This window comes from Chroicocephalus ridibundus, chromosome 12 (assembly GCF_963924245.1).
Source record: "Chroicocephalus ridibundus chromosome 12, bChrRid1.1, whole genome shotgun sequence".
NCBI classification, from domain to species: Eukaryota; Metazoa; Chordata; class Aves; order Charadriiformes; family Laridae; genus Chroicocephalus; species Chroicocephalus ridibundus.
Window position 1 is genome coordinate 2,782,520 of NC_086295.1, and position 23,456 is coordinate 2,805,975.

Here is a 23,456-nt window from a genome sequence, read left to right on the forward strand (position 1 = left end):
AAGGAAAAAGGAAAAAAAAAAAAAAAAAAAAAAAAAAAGGCAGAGTCAGGACCCCGCAGGACCAGTAGTCAATGGGCTGCGAGGAGCGCTGGAACTCCAAATACCGCTCGCAGGCTCCAGCTGACGGGCTATTTTTTGCCGTGGTTGACTAAATATGGTCAGGGAGGGGAGCGCGGGGCCGCGGCCGGCGTGGTTGGGATGCTTCGCTGGGGATATAAGCGCTGGAAAGGTGGACTCGCTTCCTGACCAGCGCTCCCCCCTCCCCTCCGCCAGCCCCCCCTCCCCCCCCGCCCCGGGTATGGGTGTGCATCCCCCCCCCCCATCATCCCCACATCCTGACCCCCCGCCCGGGCTGACCCCCCGAGGGAGGAGGAGGAGGATGGGGGGGGTGGGGTGCGCAGGCACTTCTGCAGGCGCAGCCCTTTGCATCAAGGTGCGCTGCAATCCGGGGGGGCGAGGTGGCTTCTCCTTAACCCCCGCCTGGCCGGCGGCAGCGCCGCCCGGAGCCCCGCTCCCCCTCTCTCCCCCCCCCCCCCCCCGCCCCGCGCCCCGGCTCCATCCCCCGCTGTACCGCGCTGCCGCCCGCCCCCCCCGCCGCGCCATCCCCCGCCGAGCCGCGCTGCAGCAGCGGGGACGGAGTTGTAGCGGTGCTGGGTGGAGGGGGCGAGGTAAGGGTGGATGGGGAGGGGAGGGTTTGCCTGATGGGTTGGGTTTTTTTTTTTTTTTATTTTTTTTTTTTCAAAATTTTTTTTTTTTTTTTTTTTTTTTTTTTTCCTCCAAGTGAGGACTAATACCCGTTCCTGGGCCTGCTCTCTTTTTCCCTTCCTGCATTAGAGATTGGCTATAAGGAGAAGGCTGACGGCTGCAGCATGAAGCGCATTATTACCTTGTGATTCCATGACCCTCCTCTATGCATCCCTAACTCTCGAAAGCTGATTCAGCTTTCAGCTAGTGCTCTGGTGAGTCCTCTGCTGCAACAGAAGCTCCTAACTGGTATGTCTCTCTTTTTTTTTTTTTTTTTCTTTTTTCTCTCCCCCCTCCCCCCCCCCCGCCTTTCCCTTCTTCTGCTCCCTGCCTTGCCTTTAACCGCTACCGGCTCAGCTTGTTTTTAAACACTTTTTCTGGCCAGTGCAGGACCGAGTGCCCATCCAACTTACCCGGGGACTTAAATGTGGGCTTTTGCATCCTGCAAACGTGTATGTGTGTGTGGATATGTGTGTGTGTGTGTGTGTGTGTGTGTGCCGCCTGCGTGTGTCTGTGCGGGGATGCGCTGGGTGTGTGTTTAATCTGTGGCTGGGTTAGGAGACCTTCTCCCCCCCCCCCCCCTTCTTTTTTTTGTTCTGCTGTGGCATACTCCGCATTTGAAAAAAAAAAAAACTAAAAAAAAAAAAAAAAGCCCTAACAAACTGCAGAGCAAGCAGTGCACTAGAATAATCTGAACTGAAATGTTAGAACTTTGACATGCAACCGTTCTGCAAGGTTAAACCGGCCTTTAAATGCCTAATTCAGACACAGGCTGGCTAATGACACCTGGGGGGATTGGGGCTTTATTTATTTATTTGCAACAAACTAGTGCTATGAGCTAATACCAGCCAGAGCAGAAAGGTGAAATGTGGTTAAACTTAGCCTAACTTGCAATGATCTCAGTGCTGCGGTGATTAACTGTTAAAATGCCGAGGAATGAGCGTTAATTACAGTCGCATGGTTTGTGGACGATGGGAAAGGGACTATGAGGAGGAGAAGTTAGGTTTTCCCTGCAAGGGTTTGGAATTCAGGTTACACTTCATACCTCGACTGACTGTTATTGCTTCTGCAGCTCGGAGTTGACTATGGGCGTTATATTTTATATGTTAGCAGTGATACCTAGTCACAGGAACGTATAGATATCGGTATTGTGAGGTGGATACTGTGCTACATACACACCTGCATGCGCATTTCGGGACGTTTTGTAGCATGCATGTGTATATTTTACACATCTTTATACCTGGGTATGTAAAAGCAGGTGTAACATATCATCCAGATACAGCGCGTCGCCAGGCTGGGTTTGGAGTACGGGTGTATGTGTGTCTCTGTGCCGGAGAGAGTCTACACTCGGCAATCGTGTGTGATTGTATAGGCAGAAATCCCTGGTTTGTGCTGTCGGTTTAATTGCTGGGTCTCTCTGGGGCGGATGGTGGTGTCTGTGTCTCCCAAGGACTGAGCCCCGTGTCCGGCCCCTCTGCCGTGGGGCCAGCGCTGGCCTCTGCCTCGGCCCCGCTGGCCTCTCCCCTCACCGGCCCCAGCCCTAAACATGGGCTGCCTCCAAAGTCCCCAAAGTTTTGTGCTGCACAGCTCCAGCTCGACTTTGCCACCTGGACACGAGCAGCCCCTCGAGCCTGGGGCAGAGCAGGGGCACCATGTACAGCACCTTGCTACCATGTACAGCACCTTGCTGTCCATCCCTCCCACCACCCTCCTTCTCCTTCCACCTCTTCCCTTCCCTTCCCCTTTTTTTTTTTTTTTTTTTTTGCCCCCTGGCCTCTGCACTCTCCAGGTCTCCATCCATTTTTCTCCCCAGAACAGCCCCAGTTTGATTGCGCATGTTCTGCCGCTTGGAGCGAGCCCAGAAGCTCAGGGAGCCCAGGGGGGTGGAGGACGTTGGGTGACGCTCACCCACCACCCCTTGCTGCTGGTGGCAGCTGCAGGACAGGAACCACAGGGTGCCTCTGGTGTCACCATTAAAAGCACCATCACACATTTTATCTGCTCCTCCACCGAAAGGCACAGCCCTGGAAAGCGTGAGCTTCCACGCCGAGCCTCAAAGCAAATTTAAATCCCCAGGATGAACTTTGCTGCCGAGGTTGTGTCTTTGTTTTCAGTCTTAGTGAGGATTTAAAAGGTCATTTTTTTTAGCTCTCACGTAGTGCTCTCTGCTGCGGCCGGCAGCCGCTGTCCCGCTCGTCTGCAGAAGTTGGGGCCCGTTCGGGACAGCCTGTGTCAAACGCATTTAAAGATCGCAAATTGGGTATGAGCTGCAGATGTTTAATGGTCCAAGAAGTCCAGTAGCCGTCCTGCTGTTGTCGGTCAGAAGGAAATTCAATACCATGGAGTGCCTCGGCTGTGCAGAGCCCCCCCACCAGCACTTGGGGTTTTGTTGGGTGGTGGTTTTTTTTGAAGCTGAAGCGCTCAGACTTTTCCCTCCCACTCCTCAGCTCCCCCTTCGCCTTAATTTCACTGCAGTCATGCATTACAGTGGTGCCACAGCTCCATCTCTCTTCCCCTCAATCCGAACTAAAGGTTGAAATTTGCCTGGAAATGAGACAAATAACGATGGTGGAAAGGGCCAACAAACTCGGGGAACGGGGAGGGGAGCGGCTCGGAGCCAGGGCCGGCGTGATGTGAGTGGTGTAAAGCCATTTGGGGGGCTGGGGGGTGAGCACGGGGGATATACCCCCCGGCTCTGCGCGGCCTTTGCTTCTCGGCGGTGCTGGAAGTCCATGGGGAGCGGGGAAATATTTACTCCCCAGCTGGCAGCGATATTTCAAAAAAGCAGTGGGAAAGCGTCGATGCAATTAGGTATTCCAAAGCGCTTAGTTTGCCACTTGCTAAGTTTACTTAAACCCTCTTTAAAGGGTTCATTAGGAGACCGGGAGAAGCGGTAAAATTCATTAACGCGCAGGCAGCCATTCCGCATTTGCCTGTAAATTGGTATCGATCGGGCGGCGGCGGGGCGAGGGGCGGCGGGCGCAGGTGAGCGCGCAGGCAGCGTGCAGGCAGCGTGCAGGCAGCGTGCAGGCAGCGCCCGGCCTGACCTCCGCCGGCGCTCCCTGCCTAAATCCTGCCCATTAGAGTCTCCCGTTCAACCCCGGCTGGCGTTTCCAGCCCGGTCGCTCATCCCACATTGTCCGGGGAGCTTTAAAGGCCGGCGTGGCTGCGGGGAGGCGAGCGGAGGGGGGAGCCGAGCCCCACGGGTGCAGAAGCGCGCGGGGGCTGCGGGAGTAACTGGGAAAGACTTCGGCCCCAGCCGCCGGCACATCGCTTGGGCTGCCTTTTGTGTTGCACATCTGCGGGTGGCTTCCCCCCAAACCCCCTCAGCTGGCGTGGAGCTCAACCGGATGAGTTATTAGAAGCGATTTTTAATTTTTTGATTTTATTTTTTTGTTTGTTTTTTTTTTTTGTTTTAAATACCCTGAACGCCCTAAAAAGCATCTGCTGTCTTTGGGGGTTCGCTTGTCTGCGAGGTAGCGTCTCACTCACAGTGACCAGCAGAGGAAAAATCACTGGATTCACTAGGTAAGACGCTTTCTTCTTCCTCTGCTTTAATCTCTACTCACTGATGAAAGCAATCGCTTGGCTGGGGCTGATGAGTTTTTGTACTCTGGCAAATGGAGCAGTCCTTCCCGGTGTCGGTTTGTAAACCGGCGGCTGGCCGTTTGGTTTTTGCCTTTCTGCAAACAAATTGGCTTTTCGCTTCCAAATTGCAGGATGGAGGCAATTGGGAAATAATATATACTTAACTCCCCCCCCCCGCCCCCCCCTCCCCGCCACGGCTTTTGTCTAAAATTGTGTATCTCTGCGTATGAAGCAGATCCCTTGCACTAAACCACATTTTGGTCTTTATAATTGCTGGAAGTTTATGGTTTCGAAAGAAACACCTACTTTTTTAGGTGGAGTGGGAGGTTGGCTTTTACTCTGTGCCGTTTACGTGACAAAGAGCCCCCTCCAGGGCAGGCACCGGCCCCGCTGCCGCCTTGTGTCCGGTGAATTATCCCCATCCTCTTCCCAGGGACCAAAATCCATCACCTGCCGAGGGCAAAGCCCGGGATTCCGGCGGGGAGCGGGAGCCGGGGGGGTGTGTGTGTGCACACGGGCTGGGCAGGAGGACCGGAGCCGTAACTCACTCTCAGGATGTAAATTGTAAATCAGCGTTATTTTTTTTCCTCCCGTGACCATATAAATGCGCATATTGAAACTACCTGCTTGAGAGACATACTTCTTTATATGCCCATATGGACCTGGCAAGCTATGGAATGTAAAGAAGTATGTATTTCAGGTGGGAACCCTTCTCAGAGGAGCAATGTGTGACCCCGGGCAAAAGCAGGGGAGAAAGACAGACAGATTATTTTGATTTTTATTTTTTTTTTAATTTTTTTTTTTTAACTGCCTGACCTGGCAGACCGACTGGGGAGTCAATTGATGATCTTGTTCCAGCGCGTGTATTGTTCTGTCACTTTGCCTGTGTCAGCAGGTGGAAATGCTCATCAGGACATTAAATATTCAATATGCTGACTGCGGCATGGGCTTTGAAAGGCGATGCCAGAGGAAAGCTGGCTGTCCACTCCAGGGTTTTCACAGGGATGCAGGCCAATCACTCCTTTTTCCTGCCTCTCCCTCAACCCTTTTTCCCCCACAAAATAAGGCTAGGTAGCAAACAGAGCTGGCTGCGCTTTAAATCTGGGAAAGACAAAAGGAGATGGGGGCGGGGGGGGAGAAGAAGAGGGAGAAAAAGGATACAAGAGTTGGGATTTGGGCGTGCAGTGTTTTAGCTTGAAATTAACGTGCAAGCGCCGCTTCTCGACTCTTTCCCACGTTAAAACTTTTTGGGCTTAAAACTGGCAAGGAGGAGATCTTCCCTGTCGGTGTGACGAGCCATCCATCCCAGCTGGAGCCCGAGGAGTGCTCTCATTATAGGGGCCTTATTTCCCCAAAGGAATATAAGAAAATTAGCTCCTTTAATTCTGGAAGCCTTCACTGGTTTTCGCTTTCCCTTTTTAACATTTTCCGACGTAAAATAGTGGGCTGTTTTTCCAGGATCCTACCAGGATGAGGCAAGTTGAAAGGAACTGGGTTGAAACACCAGTTTAACGTTCTGCCTGGGCGGGAGCCGAGGGTTTCAAGCTTTCGGCCCCCAAAATCTTCACGCCTGGAACGACGGGCGAAGCCCAACTCCTCACGAAGCCGCTCTCCAAACTCCCCTCCCCGTCTCCGCAGGGCCACTGGCAGCAGCGTTTGGCTTTGGAGTGATTTCCCCGCCATCGCAGCACCCCTCTCGGCTGGGCTAAGGGGCTCCCCGGGCATCGCCCCGGTGGGTGGGATGCCTGAGCATCCCGTGCCGAGCTTCACCCGGTCTCAGCCCTCGCAGCATCCTCTCCCGGGCCCGGGGAGCGGGCCAGACCGGGAGTTCAGATTCTGCGGAGTCTTTATCCGGCTCTATTCACGGCGAGCGCGGACGTCACTTGTTACACGTACGCCAGAGGGGATTTAACTGTAAGCTCGTGAATAGCGGGTTAGAAAAGGCAGGCTGGGCTAACGGGGAGATTTCCTACCTATGGAATTCGGTGGGCTTTATTAAATGCTTTTTTTCTTTTTTTGTTGAAGTAAATACCGTGGCTGACGGAGGCGTGGGAAGCGCTGAGCCCCTTCCGAGCATGGGAGGAGCCTGTTCTTTGCCAGGTGGCTTTGGGAAGGCCGGGTTTGGGCTGGAGGGTGGATGATTTGTACATCATCCCCTTGGCATTTTAGGATGCTCTGGTTATGCCGGGCCCCGCGAAGCCGGGGCTTTCCTGGTGGTCCATGGCCAGGTCATCAGGGACTCACTGCAGGGACACGGTGTCCCCTGGGCTGAGCCGCTGGGGGGTCCTGGGGGGGTCCAGCCCCATTTGGGGTCAGATTTAAACAGGGAGCTGGTGGGTGCGGGGAAACGAGCTGAGCCCGAGCAGGAAAGCGCCGGTGCCCAAGCGGGGCTGCAGTTTCGCTCCATTGTAAGTCTCCTGTGTTAGCTTGGGTCTCTGGATGAAAAATGAGGACAATTCGCACCATTCTGGCTATTACATAAAATTATATGTTATCTATAATTTATATATAGTATTTCCCTCCTTTCCTTGCTGACTCTGCTCCACCTCTTCTCCTTTTCCTTCTTCTTTTCTTTCCTGCCTTCTTTTTTTTTCTTTTTTCTTTTTTCTTTTTTCTTTTTTTTTCTTTTTCTTTTTTCTTTTTTCTTTTTCTTATTCTTTTTTCTTTTTCTTTTTCTTATTCTTTTTCTTTTTCTTCTTCTTTCTTTCTTCTTTCTTCTTCCTTTTTTCTTTCTTTTTTCTTATTTTTTTATTTTTCTTTTTTCTTCTTTTTTCTTTTTTCTTTTTTTCTTATTTTTTCTTTCTCTTTTCTCTCTTCTCTTTTCTCTCTTCTCTTTTCTCTCTTCTCTTTTCTCTTTCTCCTCTTTTCGCATTCTTCTTTTCTCTCTTTCTTCTTTTCTCTCCTTTTCTCTTTCTCTCTCTCCTTTCTTCCCTCCCTCCCTCCCTCCCTCCCTTCCTTCCTTCCTTCCTTCCTTCCTTCCTTCCTTCCTTCCTTCCTTCCTTCCTTCCTTCCTTCCTTCCTTCCTTCCTTTCTCTCTCTCTTTTCTTCCCTTTCTTTCTTTCTTTCTCTCCTGAGAGCAGGTTTTACTAAAACTCCTGTGCCACTACGCGTTGCTCTCGCAGAAATGCTCGTGGTCTGATTTACAGTAGGTACCTGCATTCCTAATGCAATTTTTATCTCCTTCCCCCCCTCTCTGAATTAATACGCTTGTTAATCACATGGAATTGTTAGCTTTAGGAAGTCACTAAGTGCTCAGATTTATTTTTTATGTAAATATTTTCAAAGCTATAATTCCGAGCGCTGTCTCGCAGCGTGGGAGCGGAGGTGGCAGGGGAGGCTTCGCCGTGGCATATGTCCTGGGGGCTTCATGGTGTTAAAAACGCGGTGGGGTGTCTGTGTGTGGCCCCCCCAGAGCCAGGGCAGCCCCTCGCTGTTGGCATCGATGGAAGCAGACGATGGCTGCAGGCCTTCACCAACCGGTTGGCGCCGTTCTCCTGCTCGCTGGCAGCTCCTCCTCCCTTTTACACCTCTTTGGATTAAACCTGCGACCGTTGTGTTGCTCCGGGACCGCTCCGCTTGGTAGCTAAAATGAAGCCACTTCTCTTTCGCTCGTTAGAAACCAGTGAGCGTCTCCCCGGCTGAGCGCCGGCGCTGGACCCGTTGCGTGCCGCAGCGCGGGGGTGCTCGGCTGCGCCCATCCGTCCTGCCCACCGAGCGCCGGGCGGTGCCGGGCGCGGGAACAGGAGCTTTGAGAATCATAAAAGCCATAAATCCAGTGGACCAAATTAGTTAAATTTTTCTATTCTATGCCTCACAAAACCCAGCCGTTCTCAAGATGAATTCTCCGTATATAAGCGGAACTACCGGCGGGTGTAAGATGGATATTTTGCACGTGCACATGAGAGCACAGGGACAAATTTTACCATGCGGTTTTCCTACGCAAGTTGTCTTTTTTTTTTTTTTTTTAGTTTTGTGCATTGGTTATGTCGATGATCTATTATTACCGTTGTTACTATGACTTAATAGTGGAAGACAGGTGGTCCCAGAAATTCCAGCACCCTCTTTTGAAAAAAAAAAAAACCCAAAACAAAACAAAAAAAAGAGGGGGGGCATGTTTGCAATCAAGTTTAATAGTGCATTCATCAAGAGCAATAAAGCATTTTATTGCACAAGTATTTCAAGGGATGTGCTGGCCCCGGTAAAAGCATTAGTAAAGGGGTGCATCAGCAATCTCATTTAAAACTGTCGACCCAACGTGAAAAATGTTGCGTTGAAGAATAAACTGCTATTAAGCATGATTAGATTGACCTGCAGGACAGATATTTTAGCTGCAGCAGCACAAGTCGATCAAAGTGAGCATCGCTTAGATTGCAAATTTTTTCTTATTTTTTTATTTTTTTTTTTAATGCCCTAAATTAAAAACGAAAGAGGCTCAGAATATTTAGGACCAGAGAGTGACTTTGGGGGTGAGCCTGGCGCGTTCGATTCGAAGCCAGTTGGAAAGGTGGGGAAAGGCGGCGGGGCGGGGAGGGAGGGGAGGGGGGGGTAGGAGGAAAAAAAAAAAAAGTATTAATTGGTGCCCCTTTAGCATACATTGAAAGTACGTTACTCAGATCAACCAATCAAAAAAGAAATTGTGCTGACTCAGCACTCGGGCCAGCCTGCACGTCCGATTGCAGAAGCGATCAGCACTGCACTGCAGTATCTTTCCCTGCCTTTGACACCAGCCCGGCTGGGCAGGGCTTCCCCTCCGCTTCCCAGGGCCGGTTTAGGCCAAGAAGAAGAGAAAGGCCCTGAAGAGAGGAGGAGAGAGTCAAGGTTGCATGAGCCTCAAGCTGCTAATGAGCTTTTTTTTTTTTTTTTTTCCCGTCGGGGAGAGAGAGCTCCCATGCTAGGTTTGCCCTGCCAGATGCAAGCGGCATGAATTGCTTGGGAATATATCTATTTTTAAAGACTTTCACCACATCTTGCACTTAGCAGTGACTGTGGGCGAGGGGGTGGCGTGTTCCTCGCAAGAGAAATATCCTCGCTCCTCGGCTCCGATCCCTCCCCTGAAAGCCCGGGGCTGATTTAAGCACCGCGCTTGCGATACGCTCCCAGAGAAGATGTTAGGTTTAATGTTTGCCGCTTGACGCTGGAGTTGCTCTTGACCTCGGCCAAGCGGGCGAGATGTTTTCCCGTTGGGATGGCGGGGGTCACGCTGAGAGCAGCCCAGTGCTCCAAGGATGGGAGCGGAGGCTGGCTTGCTGGGCTTGCAGTTGGGTCGTGTCGCTCCCCTACCTCAGTTTCCCCCAGGGGCAGAGTAGGTGCTCGCCCCGGAGTTGTTGTAGCCGTGGGCTGGAGCCCCTCTGCTGTGGGGACAGGCTGGGAGAGCTGGGGAGGTTCAGCCTGGAGAAGAGAAGGCTCCGGGGAGACCTTCCAGCCCCTTCCAGTCCCTACAGGGGGCCTACAGGAGGATGGGGAGGGACTCTGGATCAGGGAGGGGAGCCATGGGATGAGGGGGAACGGTTTTAACCTGAAAGAGGGGAGATTTAGATGAGATATTGGGAAGAAATTCTTTGCTGTGAGGGGGGTGAGCCCCTGGCCCAGGTTGCCCAGAGAAGCTGTGGCTGCCCCATCCCTGGAGGGGTTCAAGGCCAGGTTGGACGGGGCTTGGAGCAACCTGGGCTGGTGGGAGGTGTCCCTGCCCAGGGCAGGGGGGTGGAACTAGATGTTCTTTAAGGTCCCTTCCAGCCCAAACCATTCTGTGATTCTGTGTGGTTCTGTTCCTTGCGCGGGGAGGCTAAGGCTGGAGGAGGCCAAGGCAAGTTGATGTGACTGCCCAAGGAGAAGCTTGTCCTGGGTTTGTAAGGACTTCCCTGCTCTGGTCTTGGCTTGCACAGGGATGCTGGCACGTGTTTTGGGGAGATGGCATGGCCTGGCTGGACTGTGCCCTCTCTGCTCTTGTGCCAAAATGCAGAGACTTCTCTGGCCGCCCCAACGCCTCCGAGCGGGTGCAGGGTGGGAGGCTGGACCTCACCCGGGACCCCGCGGGGCCGTGGTACCCGAGCAGGAGACAGCCAGGCGATGGGCTCCACGAGATGCTCCAGCCGCTGGGGCTGCTCGCTGCCTCACGGGTGCTGGTCGCCCGTCTGGGCACCGTACGGCCCAGTGTATGCAATGCCAGTAGTGCCAGGGTGGCCCCAGGCTGGCCCGGACATCCCCGTGCCCGGCCGGGAGCACCTCGGGGTACCTGCATGTGCGGGAGCAGCGTCCCCGTCGGCTGCCGCCTCCTGCCCGCTGCTCGCCCGTGGTGCTCTGAAGGCGTTTTCACTTGCGCTGTTTGAGCAGCATCAGCGGGCACCCCTGCCTGAGTTTGTATTTTTGCACAGCAGTCCGCGTGGAGGAGCAGAGGCGGATATCCTGTATCCCTGTGTGCCAGGGGAAGGCTTTCAGACACAGATATGTCTTGAACAAAGCGGAATTTAATAGCCAGAGGTTTTAGCAGTCGGAGCAGTTGCTGGTGGTGCTCAGGAGGCTACGCTGGGGCTCGGGGGAAGCAGGGCGACTGACATCTCCAACAGACGCAGGAGTTTCCTTTTCATTTATTTATTTATTTATTTATTTTTCTTTCATGAAGCCCAGGGCCATGCCTGTAAACACCTCGCCATGCCCAGATATGGCCTGCGCTGGGACCTGTGCCGCTCTCTAAAAAAGCCCTGGTCGGACTGACGAGCCCAGGGGGAACCAGGGAACAGCTGCTATAAATAGTGCTCATTCCCAGCTGCCCTTCTGCTGGGACCGGATTAGGTGGCATCTGGGCAGGCGGGAGGCGCGGGACTCGTGACCGTCGACCACAGAAGTCACCCGGCAGCTGTACGGACGGGAGCCATCCCCGCGAAGCCCTTACATAGGCAAGTCGAGCCTGGCATTCGGGGTGTCGGATAAAGCTGCCGGGAGCAGGAATCCAGTGACCTAAGAGCGGTCAAGAATAAAGTTCACCGCGACGGCCGGGGCAGCGCTTCCAATCTGAGAAGCGACCCGGCCTCGGGAGCAGGACTTGGCCACGGGCTGCCGGCGCCGGTCGGTGCCAGCGAAGGAGGGCGCTGGGAGGGAGCCGGTGACACGGGCTGCAAAGTGTCACAAGGAGATGCTGAGACGGAGAGACTGGTGGTGTCCCCTTCTGGGACGCCCTGGGTTAGTTTGCCGGCAAGGAGGTTATCGGAAGCTCTGATTTAATCACAGAACCACACACAGAATCACAGAACGGTTCGGGTTGGAAGGGACCTTAAAGATCATCTAGTTCCAACCCCCCCTGCCCTGGGCAAGGACACCTCCCACTTTGTGTTTACTTGTGTTAATTTGTGTTTACTTCGGGTAAACAAATTAACAAAAAAAAAAAACCCAAGTCTCAGTAATCTAAGGCACCGATTTGGTGGAGGCTAGGAGAAAATAATGAATCTCATGCAGCGCTTTCACTCCTGACCTCGCAGAAGGTGGGCAGTGGGTGTAGCTTACGTCCCCGTGCACGCGGTGTGACCGGTTTCTGTAGGCGAGGGGTAGGTGTAGCTACAGGCTGCAGGGGTGCGACCCACCTCCCGTACCAGCGGTGGCAAAGGGCTGCGTTTTCCTTGAATTAAGCTCAGCCTTGAGTATTTGACGGGAGAAGATGGAGCGGGGAACAGGGATGGTTTGGCGGAGCTGGGGATGGGGCTGTGCTGGCGGTACCCGGAGGGGATGTCCTGAAATATGTGCAGGGAGCGATGCCGCAGCTTGTCCCTGAGCGGGTCCGCGCGGGACGGGGACACGCAGGGCGAGGGGGGTGTTTCTCTCGGGGTCTGTCCCTTCCCCTCCCCAGCGCGATGCACCCCCTCGCTCTGTTTGGATTGAGCCAGCTTCGTCCTAAGGCCTCGTCTTTGAGACGATAAGACGCACCCGCTAAAATCTATTGTGCCATTTTTGCAAAGACCAGCAAAAGTCACCCGCGTGCCGTCCCCTCCCTGTCCTCCGCGCTCGTTTGGCCTATTTGAAGCTGAATTTATTCCTGGGAAGGTCCCCATCAATTTGCCTTGCTCTTTTGTTGACAAGTTTATTAAAAACCCGGGCAACTACGTATTAAACTTTTATCAGTGTCGAGGAAGAATACGTCCTTTGAGCGGCCACAAAAGTTATGGGTCGGGTCTTAACGTTTCTTGTTCCACCGTTCGGCTGAGTCAGCGTAACAAATAAAAGCTGCCACTTCTTTCCCCCCCCGTCTTTCTCGAGAGACACTTCCCTTAACGGTGTAAGGAACCGAGTGTCCAATAATGCAAAAAGGTTTCAGGTCTGGGTAAACATGAGCTTTTTTTTTCCTTTATTTTTATGGCCCTAAGTCTTTAATAATTTGAATTATTTACTTAAAACAGGAATAAAATACGAACCCTAGAGAAAGTTATTGCTTCTTAGCGCCGAGCCAACGGTTTTGGCAAAATAACTAATACTTTATAGTGTTTATATGAAAAAGCGTCCCCCAAATTAATAACGTTTGCTGTACCACAAGCGATTTGCTTCCAGCCACTGCAAAGGCACGGAGGGGCTGGAGCGACGCTTGGGTGGGGACGTACCTTTTGTGCCGCTGCGATGGGGGATCTTTGCTCTTTCCTTCTAGTCGTAAGATGAAACAAAGAGGAGGCCGCTGTGTTGCGCCAAGGATGTTAAAAATAAAGCGTTAGGCTCGCATAACCTAGTTCCCGTTTTGCCGTGCGGCCGAGTTTTCGGGAGTTGAAAGAAGCCTGAAAAATAATGGGTGAGAAGGAGTCTGAGCGGATACAACAGGCAGGCAGGCAGAAAAGCGAGCGTCCGGGGGGCTGAGCTGCAATTCTTAAACTCCGCCGGATAAATAAATAAATAACTGCCCCCAGGAAGCATCTTTCTCTGCCTGTCACCGCGTCCAAGGATTTTTTAGTTCTTAAACAGGTTTGCTGGCGTAATTTGTCAAGTCCAACAGGGAGGTTTCCGTGTGACAGGGGATCATTTTTCACCCCGCACAGTGGTGCGCCGGAGCGGTGCTGCGGGCCCCGAGCAACTCCGTAATTAGATAAGAGTTAACACGCCTGTATTAGATGGATCGTCGTTCGTGCCGCGGGACGCGGCCGAGCCCGTCACTGCCCATCCCGTGCCGTGCCCAGAGCAGGCAGGGAGCGGGCTGGACAAATACATCTTCCTCCAGGAGTTTATCTGCATCACCATTTGCTCCAATTATAACTAATTGGACACATATTGCATTTTCATAGCATCTAATTTTCTATTGATTTTAACGGGACTGCTGGTGTTTTGTACTATTAAGTGGTATCTCGTATCAGTTGCCGTTTAAAAATGCTGAGTGCACTCCCCTGTATGGAATTATGCAGTCAGCAGATGTTTTAAAACCTATTTAATTGTTTGGTCCATAAAATGCACAAACTGTATTAGGGAACGGCTTTGTTCTCTTTTGAGTGTGCGAGTTGGGGAAAAAAAAAAAAAAAGAAAATAATAAAAATCCAAGCCCACAACTATTTCCACGGCCGGTTCCAGGAACTGCGGCTCCCGGAGAGCGGCGCGGAGCATCGGAGGGACCGTCCCGGCCCCGCGTGGAGCCGGAGCATTTGCAGCTCCCTCCAGGTATCGATGCTCGGCACCGCCAGAACCCCTCAGGTCTGTGCTTGAAATAGGACCTTTATTTTTACAAGAAAGAGGCCTAGGACCAAAATTTGGGTTAAGACAGAGTTTCTCACCTTGAAAGCCAAGATTTTGATAAGGTCGCTTTTGACTTTTTGTATAACTAGGGAATAAGGTGATAATTGTAGGGTTTGGGGCTTTATTCTCTGTCATAGCTATTGCCAGGTACCTCGGCAATACATCCCAATAAAACCGGGCTATCAAACTAGCCATTGCATTTCAGCAAATAATCAGTGAAGCAGGATGAAAGCAATAGTCCTCTGTTCAGCATCATTTACAGAAGAAAAGATTTAAAAGAGAGATTTAGGGGAGGAACGGAGAGGCGGCCTGGCAAAAAAGCGTTTCCAGCGATGTGCGGTGGGTCGTCGGGTGGTGGATATTGGATAACGGTGTTAACGGCGGAGGAGGAGGGTAAAAGGTGGTGGAAACGGTGTTACGGGGCAGCTGAGTTACCCCGGGGCGCTGGGGAGTTTGCCGTCGACTCGCCGCCTTCGCCGGTCGTTAGCAAGAACCGCGTTGTGTCTGTGGGGGACAGGTGAGTTCACGGGGGTGTGTAAATTAAACAGACACTTTATTAAGTTCAGGTAATAGTTTTGGTTGGAAAGACTGAGCGGCTACTGCAGCGTCAGCAACTACTTTAGTGCAGAGGAGAACTGAGTGCTTTTTAATTAAGTCAAATGAAATCCGAGCGGTAGACTCTGGAGCCTTGTCTGGAGTCTACTTTTTGGGTTGAATATCTATAATTTTAGAAATGTTAATAAAACACACTCCACTTTTCCCCCGTAATAATATAAGTTAAATTAATATTTGATGTCTGCAAGGAAACGGGTAAAAGCGGGGAGGTTGCATTTTCTGGTTTACAAATGGCACATTGTGCAGAATACAGCAACTGTGGCATTGATTTAAGCATCCTCGCAAAGACACTGGGCAATAAAGTTGAATCATCTGCAGTACGAGTATGGCTCTTTGGTGGGAAAAATAGCAGAGTGAGAAAGTAGGCATTTTCCTGTATTATCAAAAGCCACTTCATTTTGGGGAAATTTCCTCCGATTTAGTAACGTTTGGATGGAAATCAAATAACACATTAGCTTGAGGAAAGGGGAAAAAAACCTTCCAAAGCTAATTACGAAGGGAATGTGCACTTCATTAAGATAAAGCTGTAGGAAATCAATGTTCTGTATTGTTGTTTTTTCCTTTTGATTGGATTTTAGGATGATAAATTGTTAATGCATTTGATCTAAAAATGATTTGTTTATTCAGATGAAGAGCAACAGTACTTTGTCTCATTTGGCCTTTTAGCTTATAACGATAATGGCTTCGAGGGATGCTCATTTCTCAAAAGGGTATCGGACTGGAATAGGCAGGAGATTTCTGGGCGCAGAAGGATGGGCCCTATGCAAGGGTTCGTTGTAGGCTAATTCTGTTGCATGTCGAATCTTCTGCTTCATTAGGAATATCGACAAATGCTGATAAATTCTTTGGCTTTGCTGTAGTGTCTGTAACACGTCTGTATTAGAATATTGAGGCTAAAGTGGAAAGGTCTTCAATAGATCAGATCCTCTTTCGCTGCCTACTGCTCATCCCGTTTGCCGTGGCGGCGGGTTGGTACTGCGGCGATTTTGCCCGTTCTCATGCCTATAATTGTTAACGGCAGAGCTGTCGCCCGGGCCGAAAGCAAAATGGAGGCGCTACACAATGGTCGACGGAGAGCGAAAAGCCGTGCGCAGGTTTATTTTGTAATTTTGGCTTTGCTTTGCCTCTAACAAGTGTTGCCCGTGGCTCTGCGATGCCATCCCGCAGCACGCGTGGACTTTGCCCCGCGCGGGGATGTGCCGGTGCGAGGGGCAGGAGGGGCCTGGGAAAGGGTCCTGCGGAGGGTGGCACCAGCACCCGCCCCTGTCCTTGGGGACGGAGCCACCAGGAAGGACCTTTCCAACGGGAGACCCAGTTTGACGAGGGAATGAGTGGAGCTGGCTTCACTCTGGGCAGCAAACCTCCATTCGGGGGCATGGGGTGGTTGAGGTTTTGGAGCGGGGAGATGGTGCTGTCGCAGATTGTGCTTGTAGTATCGGCAGAGGAGGGAGGGGAGAGGGACAGCAAAGCCCTGCCCGGCCGCGAGGGCTGGGCAAAGCTCTGCTGCCACCTCTGCTGCTGCTGAACCCCGTACCCCACGTTTCCCAGGGGTTCGGAGGATGAGCACTGCCTCGCAGGAGACATCAGAACCTCGGCATGGCTCGGACCTTTGAACACCACCAAGCAAAGCCTCCGTAATTCATCTTGCCCGGGTTGTAGAGCCCCAGAGCCCAGCCTGGCGGTACGCGGGCTGCTGGGGAGCTGTGCTCGCCCTGCCAGGAGGCTACGAGCCCCGGTGGGTTACAGCAATCTCCAGCCGATACCGTGGGCTGCTATTTCTCGGCTGCTGGGAAAAGCCTCACCACCAGAGAGACATCATTAGTTTTGATTAATGGCATCCAGAAGAGAAAAACTAATTTTCTAAAAAGGAAAAGCTCACTCATAACTCACGGCAGAGAACTTAAACAAAATGTTACAGAGCATCCACGCCAACTCGCATCGATTTCAAATGTGTTCCCGGGCAGTCCCCGAAGCAGAGCCGGGGGGGAGTGGGGACAGCGTTGTCCCTGGCCAGAAGGTGCTCGGTGTAACCCCCTCGCTGCTCTGTCTCGATTTCAATGGATTCTCCTCAAATCGATGGGAGCGGGACAGAGCAAGCGTACTTGGGGAGCAAAGTGTGTTTTAAGCGCGTGGTGGGGATGCTCGAGCAGCTTGGTGCACGCTAACCCCAAATCCGCGTGCCCGCTGGGGTTTAGCTCCCGGTGCAGCATCGGTCACCAACGGCATTCCCACCACCCCCCAGTCGCTGGTAAATAATTCCTTTCCTTTGCCTCCTGTAACTCACCAAAGCATGAATTTAATACTTCCTGGTGTCCGCTGTCTACGTTTTCATTTAGTTCCTTGGCGGGATTGTCTCTTGAAAAGGTACCTAGAGATAACTCGATTAAATTAATTGTAGAGCTCCTTTTAAAAAGCTATTCTCCCTCTCTTTCTCTCTTCTCTCTCTCTGTCTCTCTCTCTCCATTTATTTATAGGCAGCTTAGAGTAACGGGTTTGGGCAGTTAAGTGATCTGCAGTACTTACCGTTACAGCGCAAAGCCTGTATTTCTTGGGGAGCTATAACGCTGGCCCACTTGCAATATTTCTGCGTGCAGCGGTTTTAAGCGCAGGTGCTTTTCCCCAGTATCATCTTGCAGCGTGGTGGGCTGCGAGGAAGAGGGGGGGAAAGTCACCTTTGCCTTATGACGCATATAAATTCTTTAAATAGGTTATGCACATGGCAATGTGCAATATCTGCGCCTGGCTCTAGGTTAAGAAGGAAAGGCCTGAGTTTATTGGCTCCCACTTGCAGAAATGATCGGAGCCGCTGTGATTTTTTTTAAATTTGATTTACCGAGTTATTTTTAGCAAGGGGGTGGTCATGCTGCAGGGCTCTCCAGGAGAAACCAGCTCCCCAGCGCTGCGGCCCCAACCAGCGGGCGAGTGGCTTGGGCAGGGCTACCTGCCGGGGGCTCGCTTGCGCCTTTCGGGGGGGGCAAATCGCCTGATTATGAGATTGCAAGAAAGAAAAAACCTTTTTTTTTTTTTTTTCTCCATTTTGCCCCTCCCTCTTTCTTTTCCTTTCCACCCCTTTCCTCTTGGTTTCTGGTGATGGCGAATGCAACCGTTGCTTGTCTCAAGCAGATCTTAAAACTGATGTTAATGCCAGGCGAGAAAACACGGGGTAGGGAGGCTGAGTCTGCTGACCTCTAAAAAAAAGAGTTGGGGTGTTTTAGCCTTATCCTTCCCGTTTTCCAAGGATGGCCCCGAGGGGAGATGAGCCCTGCAGCCCTGAGTTGCCGCGCTGGGGCCCGGGCTGGCCGCAGCGGAGCTCATCTCTGCTTCACCTGCGCTGCGGGTTGGGTGGCACTTCAGACTCGGAAATGCAGGGCACGGGGGAGGACAGCAGACCGTACAACACTGAAAGGAAGACGGCAGGAGGTGACAGCTGAAGTACCTGGATTAAAACAACAGCCGTTACTTCTGTCACACTGTCATAGCGTCGTGGCTCTCAAAACACACAGAGCCAAATATCGGGTTTAAAAATGCTCCAGGCTGGTGCAGACTATTCCACTGCTATCAAACCTGCCTCTTTAATTCAGACCTGCTCTTCAGCCGTAGCCTCTAAGAAGCTTAAATAAATCCCGACTGCCTGAAAGTGAAGCCATTTGAACCACTGCAACGCCAGGCAGCAAGTTCAGAAGAGGGGCAGGCAGCTGGGAAAGAAAAGACCCCGAGGAATTCCCCTCTTCGCTGGCCGCCGCCCGTGAGGCCAAATGCTTTGCTAAAGCTGGTAAAATGGAACCAAATCAACTCTTCAATGGATTTGGTCCCCTTCAACCAGCTGTAGCTGTGCATTGATCTCTCAGACGCACCTTGGAGGATGAAACGCTTGAACCGGACGGAGACATCCCAGGTAGCAGAAGACAAATGGCCACGTGAACCCTGCCGATAAGGAAATTCTGATGATTGGCACCTGCAGATCTATCACCCAGGCTCTAAACTGGTGGGCTGAGCCTGAGTCATTATGTGGTTGCCAGTCAATTCTGCCTGACGGAGACCACTCAAGATTGATAATCTCTATCGTCCTCCTGTATTGATCTCAGCTGCGGTCCAGGGCTCTGTATTTCAACTGCAAATGCTGTGCGTTTTCATACGTGTTCACTCGTGCCCACCCCGTGCCTCAGTGTTTCATCTGCTGCAACGAAGAATAAAGGTTTTGATCTGAAGTTCCCTCCTTGTGTTTTGTTCCAGGCGCCGAGCTGCTCGTTCAGTAGGCTCTAGTGAGGAAATGGGGAGTTACGGGGTTCCCAGAGCAGGCAATGAGTGAGGAATACCTGCTGCTTCCTAATTGCCCCAAATTGCAAACGTCCACAGCCTGAACTGGGCAAAAATGTCTTTTTTTGTTTGTGTTCAAGAGGTAAAAGCTATGACGCTAAAAAAGTATCCCCCGTTTGACTTCCTTGACCGAAAAGACTTGTAAAGTGTCTACCCCAGTCTGGTCGTTATAAGCACTAATGTTATGCTAATGGACTTAAAGAAAATCACTCACTTTCCCATGTAATAATGATTGGTGGGAAAGTAAGCTGGGCGTCATCTTTTCCTATCCATCGTAAATCTATAGGACTATCAGAAGCCATGAATATTGCGGATATAATGAGCCATCGGGATGCAAAGTCTGATGTGAGATTATTCCCATCTTTGCTTCTTAACAACTTCTTCAGTTAACCCCTGGCACGAGAGAGTGCAGAGATTTGTCTCTTTAAACACACCAGAAATGTGGTTCACTTGATTCCACGTCTCTGGTCCTTTCGGTAGCTTTAAATGTTCTTCCTAGGGCCAAGAGTATTCATGTGCTTTAAGATAAGGAGCTATTTGCTGAATCTGAGGCTTAACATGCATCTAATATTTATGTCACTGGGTATTTAACAGTCAAAGACATCAGGAGCAATGTTACTGCAGGAGCACCTTTCCTCAGCTAAAAGGAAAACGGTGCTTGCCTGCATCCACTGGCTCGTTTTTCTGCACTTTAACGGTGCCTAAACGTCCATACCAAAATCCTACTGAAGTCTACATGGTGGGGGTTTTCTCCACAAACTTCAATTAGATTGGGCCCCTACCTGGTATTTCTCCCCGAGAACAAGTTCAGGTTGAAGAGCACGCGTGGGGCTGAGGGCTCAGGTCTCCAGCTCTCTCGTTTGGGATGCGGTGGTCCGTTCTCGTACTGAGAAGACTGCTAAGGTGTCAAAACTTCACTTAATGTCGCCAGTGCCTCTACAGCTGCCACACGTGAGACCGACTTCTGTGGTGAGACCCCCTTTGGCAGAGCCCGGATCCGTACAACAGTGATGACAGATACGTGCCCAGGTTGCTGCCGGGACGATGGAGGTACTAAGTTGTTCTGGTACTTTCTTCCCTTTCTGTGGTTCATCGCTATTGCCGTGTAAATGCGCCAGCAAGGAGAAGCGGTTGTATCAGAACTGATCAGAGTATTTCCTGCTTTTTAAAAAAAAAAACCCTGAAAAGTGGGAAGCAATGGATGAACCTTTGGAGAAGGATGTTTTCCTTCATGCCACCAGCTGATTTTTTGGAAACACGTAAAAGAAATTACTGATTTTTATTTTATTTTTCCACAAATGCAACATCTTTCCAGACGCCCAACAACGCATCCAAAAGGGCTTTGACTTGGTGTAATAGAAGAGGTGTTGCAATGTGCGTTTGCTGACATTGGGGCCTGCAAACAGAGGAAAAGGAGCAGCTCCAACAAATCCCCGCCTCAGCATGGAGCCCGTTTGCAGCCGTGGGTAGTACGGATGCTCGCGGCTTTCCAGCTGCAGCCACACAGCACAGCTCTGCCCTTGGCAAAGTAGCCAAGTGGCCACCACCTCTGTAGCTGCGAGTCACATCTCGACACACTGTCTTTCCCTGCCAATTATTTGCTTTGCAATTAGCAGTGCCGAGCACTACCCGATCCCACCTCCTGATTTCCATCCCAGAAGCTTCAAGCCAAGGCACCTGCTGAGACAGGAACGTGCATGAGCTGAGCAAACATCACCTTAACGTTGGCGCTGTCGGTCCTGAGATTCACAAACAGGGAAGGATGGGGATGAAAGCACGAGGGGAAGGGAATCCTCAGCACAAGTCCCTAATTGCTGGCAGTCTGGGCTGTGAGTGATGTCGGGACTCTAGAGGAAAAGGTTGAGTAGAAACAGATGCTTCCAGCAGGCTGTGGCCGGGGTTTCCAAAATACCACGCTCCTCCCTCCTGCTCCCGCAATCTGGGTTATTCTCTCTCGTTCCCCAGGGCCGCGTCCAATGTAAACAACACCATTATTAAAATTCTTCCTTGGTGATGGTAATTAAGTTAGTAAAAAAACGCCAAATGGGGAAGCTGGAGGCGTCACGACTTGAACAAAACCATGGAATGTAAATGAAAATGTTTTCTTCTTAAAGAAGCGTGGTCTGTATTTAGGTACCCCCAAAACCACCCGAGCCTTAAATAGCAGGAAAGCTTCCCGTTCTCTTGAAGCTGGAGAAGATACGAATACACAGGGGCTACAAAAGTTGGGCCATGTAATTGGGTGCTTAAATGTGGATCCCACCTCCAGGCACCCATGCTTGACGCTTTCTGCCAGTATTTTTATTGTCTAATTTTATCTTTATGGAATGGGAAATTCAATTCACTTTCCAAGGAATTTCTGTAACAATACAGCCTATTATGGTCTCATCAAGGAAATACGAGGCCCAAGCAGAAGGCAGTTGGTAGACTTCAGGGTAATTCTCTAGGGACTGCGAATATATAGGGACAAACCTAAGGCAAGGGCCAAAATATTACACATGACCCTCCCAACAGTTTGTGTTTCAGCCCTGCTCACCCCCCAGTCCCTCCTGATGTAACAGCAGGGATTTGGAGCAAACGGAGCCGGCTCGGGGCTGCCCATTTCAGCCAGGAGCTGCCCAGGCCATGAACCTGCCCGGGGTATGAAAATTGGATCTGCTTCACTCGGTTTGCCAAAAAGCACATCTCTGAGTGGAGGTTTCACCGCTGACTTTGAAAACCCCAGGATCAGGTCCTGGCAAAGTCGTCATAAGCCTTTAGCCAACCACCCCATAACTACATCAAATCTAATTGTCCTCCATATCCACTAAGAGACGGCTCTGATGGCCCGCCAGACACTGCTGCTTTCCTGGAAACCCTATTAGCTTCTCAAACAAGGCAATCCCGAGGACTCGGTCCTGCAAACCTTTTGTGCAAATATTAAATAACAGTGAATAATTAGCAGCAATAATCCTTTTTTGCTTGACCCTCTTCTGTAATAAAGACCTTGGTCGGCAAATGCAAACGTTATTTTGAGGAGCAATTCATAATCTAGAGCTTCTAAACACATCTGCCTAAATACTCTAATACTCTAATATCCACCCTATTTGTACAGGACTTAAGACAGATAAAACCAGACGCACATTGTCCCAAAGACCTGGGAGCGTTCATCAGGCAAGTGTCGAAAGAGAAGTTGGCAAAAGAGGTGGTAAAGAAGGGACCCACTTTTACCTTCGATGCATCTGCAAGCACACCTCCGGGCGGAGCAGTCAGATCGGCTGGATTCTGTCCGGGGAGTTTTATGATGCGCGTCCTTTTCCTTCATCTGTTGGTTTGTTGTTGTTTTTCTGAGAGGAGAGAAAAGCAAGGACAAGCAAACCAACAGGCAGATAATTGTTCCGTGCTGACAGTTTGTCAAGTGAAGGAAGCGCAATTTTAGTCAAGAGATCTGCATTACCGCTTGAGCAGAAGTCTCTTCTTTTCCTCCCAGATGGCATTGACATATAGCCTGAAGGGGCTATCAGGATACCAAGCTAAAGATGGTTAAAGACATTAAAAACTGTACAATGTGAGCACCGTCTACACCAGGACCATCCTCTGGGAGGGAGATTCATCCTGACGTATTGGGCAGAAGACGGACCTTCTACTGGTGTTATGTATAGCCAAAGGTATTTTTGCGATAGGCAAAAAAAAATATATAATCCTGCTACTAACCGTGCCTTTTCTAGTGGGTCTTTATTGACTCTTGAAAAACTATGACCAATAAACCTAAGACCTGCCTTCCCCTTTTTTTCTGGGTGAAGGATAGCTCCTGCAGAGTGTTTATCACTGAGCGCCATGGCTGGCTTGAGCCGTCCGTGTCCGACTCCGCTTCCCAGGCAGCTGTGGAGAGCATCCCCTTCACCGCAGGGCCACCGGCGTTTCCCAGGTCCTGCCAGCGTTTCTGTTAATAATAAATATTGCAATCCGAATAAGATCGTAAGACTTGCCAGAGGACGGAGGGAACTTGCATTTCTGCATTCCTGGAGTTTGCTGCTGCGTAAGTCGCTCCGATTAACTTACAGAGAGAATGGGCTTAATACTTTTGCATTTTTTTTAATAAGCCGCACAGCCCTTTTGCACAGTGGGTGCAGCTGGAGGGCTGGAGAACTGCAAAGAGGGGACTTCAGCTGCAGGAAAATATCCTCTGCTTCCCCCAAAAGCGATGAAAATGTCAATACTATTGACACAACCCCTAATTAAAAATGACTGCCATAATCACGCACGTGATAGCCGTAGGACATTAGTTTGGATTAAACATTGAGATGTGCTGCCCGTGTTTTCCAAAGGAATAAAGGGTTGGGTGACGGTATCTTCTGCACATCCAGGCAAGAACAGGAGAAGGATGCCTGGGCTCCCGGGCACAGGATGCTCCTCTGCTGCCCAGCCCTGGAGAGCCGTGCATCGATGACGGGGCTGTTGCCTGAGCTGTTTGCAACCGCAAGATAAAACGTGTCCTCGTGTATTTCTTTGGCTGAGGT

The 23,456-nt window shown here is 51.0% G+C and overlaps 2 long non-coding RNA genes across 7 annotated transcripts in view; one reads left to right on the forward strand and one right to left on the reverse strand.

The window, feature by feature from the left end:
* The first annotated feature begins 316 nt into the window (after window positions 1–316).
* The window catches only part of LOC134522499 (uncharacterized), a 28,700-nt gene continuing 5,560 nt past the window's right edge, over window positions 317–23,456 (forward strand). Inside the window, exons 1-4 of one of the 6 annotated variants that reach the window (XR_010073068.1) lie at window positions 317–668; window positions 835–993; window positions 4,186–4,272; window positions 16,189–17,180. This is a non-coding gene — a long non-coding RNA (uncharacterized LOC134522499). Of the gene's footprint in view, window positions 669–834; window positions 994–4,185; window positions 4,273–10,951; window positions 12,667–16,188; window positions 17,181–17,878; window positions 18,849–23,456 lie in introns of those variants that run through there. The other 5 variants (XR_010073069.1, XR_010073066.1, XR_010073067.1 and 2 more) reach the window with 5 other exon arrangements.
* Window positions 16,290–17,871, reverse strand: LOC134522500 (uncharacterized). The gene is made up of 3 exons (XR_010073072.1): window positions 17,164–17,871; window positions 16,925–17,008; window positions 16,290–16,423 (listed from the first exon to the last, which is right to left on the reverse strand). It is a non-coding gene; the product is annotated as an uncharacterized LOC134522500 (long non-coding RNA).